Genomic DNA, 2,500 nt, shown 5'->3' with positions numbered 1-2,500 from the left:
CCGATGAGTGGCACCATCGGGGGCACCAAGTCGCCCGAGCCAATAGGGCACGCTATACACACGCATCCCCCGTATCGTTCCCTGTTCCCTCAGTGGTCTCAAGGCTTTCTTTACCGCCATCCGTGTTTTTTGCGCGCACAACTCATGCCACATTCCCATGCCCACGAGCACACCATACGCAGATGGCTTGTTTGTTGTTGTTTTCGTGTAATGGCCACCATTGCACTAGCACGGCACGCCTTCCACACTCCATTCGCTTCGAGTCAGCTTCTACCAATTGCCATCGGAGAGTGGATTTCATTTTGGCTTCGCTGTACATCCCTTTTTGAAACCTTACCACACACAGAGTACTCAACACAGAGAAACTAGAACAATAAACGCAAGATAAATGCTAGAATACATTATATGAGCGGACGAGAAGGTTGACGATTGAAGAGATCGAGGATGATATATAGTTATATATATATATACACACATATACGCTCCATCCCCTGCCCCCGTGCCCTCTCCTTTATAACAACCACTTCTTCTCGAGCGAAGGATATGATTAAATCGACGAAATCGATGCCATAGACACACGCAGCCGCCAGTTTCCGGTCGTCAGGCCCAGTTCCGGCCAGTGAGGGCCACGAGTTGGATTTCAAAATTTAGAAGAAAAAATAAAGCAGAAACCACCACCACACGAGGAGCAACAAACGCATAACACTCTCGATATTCCATTCTTTTTGATCATCATCATCCCTTCGCCTCGATTACTGAGACAATAGCAGTGTGAGTGTTTGTGTTTGTTTGTTTGTGTGTGCGTGGTTAGTGTGCAGCAGAGCAGAGTGATCAGCAGCTCCAGCATTTGATTATGATGATAGCAGTTGGATGGAAGAGAATTTCCGTTTAAAAAAAGAAAAGCTAAACGCATCTTGCATCTCCTTACTATCTTGCCATACATTTGTGAAATTGAATCGAACTCGAAATTTTGTCCGCAAGACATGCGAAAGAGACAGAGAAAGAGAGAGAGAGAGGGGATTGTTGGTCAACCGATTCCTAGTCTAACGGAAAGAGCAAGAAAAAAACACGAAAAACAAAAACCTCTCGTCAACTATATCATGCATTTATTCCCAACATATCGGAACACACCGGATTACAGGACCTATTGACAAACGCATAAAAAAACGAAGGAAACAGCAGTAAAGAATAGAAATCATCAACACGCAACACTTAATATCAGTTAGTAGAGGAAGGAAGACGGTAGATGAAGCATTTACTGGCCCAGAACCGGAAGTCTGGAGTCCAACATATCGGAATCGAGCGATCGAGCGAACGAAGCGCAAAAGGAACAAGCTCATCTCATCCTAAAAAAATGTGTACCTCTATCGTCGTATTCTTGCGCCCCCGTTACTCCTCCCCATCTTAACTCCTTGTCAAACCACCACGCGACCATATACGAATAGTTATTGGGATAGTAACAGGAAACAGAAACAGAAGCAAAACAGCAGAAAATTAGTCAAATTTAAGATTAATGTAAATGAGCATTTAGTAGATTACTCGATGGCTGTCCGGTACTCTTCCTTATTCGCAATCAGCACTGGTCCCGGGTTCCGGTTCCGTTGACGGCTTATCCACACGGTTTTCCTTTCGTATCGCCAGGCCAGATGTAGAACAACAATCTTTAGCTTTAACAATCGATCGACTCGTTCGAATGTATCCTGGATGATTTCCTGTAACCTGTTCCTATTATTAGTTGAGGAACAAACGGTGGAACACGACGGAACAGGCGCCAGGTCAGGTTCCTTTTGGTCCACTTTCCCTTTCAAGCAGGCGTCGTCTTTAAACGTCAGCATAATAAGCGTGTCCTCTTTAGCCAAGCTCCCTTTCCCCCGGGGGGGTGTTGGAACGATTTTAGCGTGTAGCAAAATGGAAGCGTGGAACGATGTAGCTTCAGTTTTGAGATCAGAGATAAATCAGCCCCGATTGTACATAATTTTATACAGCTCTGACGGATACACCTAACATATATATATATATGAAAATTATAAACCTAGAAGCATATAACTAAAAATAGAGAAATTATCAAATCCAACTATGTTATGTCCACTAGCAACATCAGCAGAAGAGCAACAGCAACAGCAGCAGCAGCAGTAGGGGTGCTGCATTCGGAACTGCAGCATCGTAAAAAAGGAAACATTAAAAGCATCAGCATCGTACACACAGACACACATACACACAGAGACAGACTCCGAGTTCCGTTTAGTCTTGTTTTGTTTCCTTTTTAGTTTTGTACCGCGTCTCCTGGGAGAACTATAGGGAGAAGCGAAAGCGAAACGATGTACCAACAACCCCGAGAAGCTACAATCGACACGTAGTAGTTCCACGACCTTTCCAGTGTTTTCCAGCTGCACACAACAGAAACAACGGGTGGGGGGCAGAAGAAGAGTAAACTTCGAGAGGCAAAGAGAACGACCGATTCTCCAATCCACGCGGCAATCCAACCAACCAACCAACCTAG

The 2,500-nt window shown here is 44.7% G+C and overlaps 1 protein-coding gene across 2 annotated transcripts in view; it reads left to right on the top strand.

The window, feature by feature from the left end:
• Positions 1 to 2,500, top strand: part of LOC126579246 (uncharacterized) — a 52,834-nt gene that overhangs the window by 50,026 nt on the left and 308 nt on the right. For both annotated transcript variants that reach the window (XM_050242659.1, XM_050242658.1), the window contains exon 8: positions 1 to 2,500. This exon is cut by the window's left edge and continues 2,353 nt beyond it; it is cut by the window's right edge and continues 308 nt beyond it. The gene's annotated coding sequence lies outside the window, so the exon portion shown is untranslated.

Source organism: Anopheles aquasalis, chromosome 3 (assembly GCF_943734665.1).
Source record: "Anopheles aquasalis chromosome 3, idAnoAquaMG_Q_19, whole genome shotgun sequence".
Classification (NCBI taxonomy): domain Eukaryota; kingdom Metazoa; phylum Arthropoda; class Insecta; order Diptera; family Culicidae; genus Anopheles; species Anopheles aquasalis.
The sequence above is the reverse complement of the archived record's forward strand: the minus strand, read 5'-3'. Positions and strand labels throughout refer to the sequence as shown.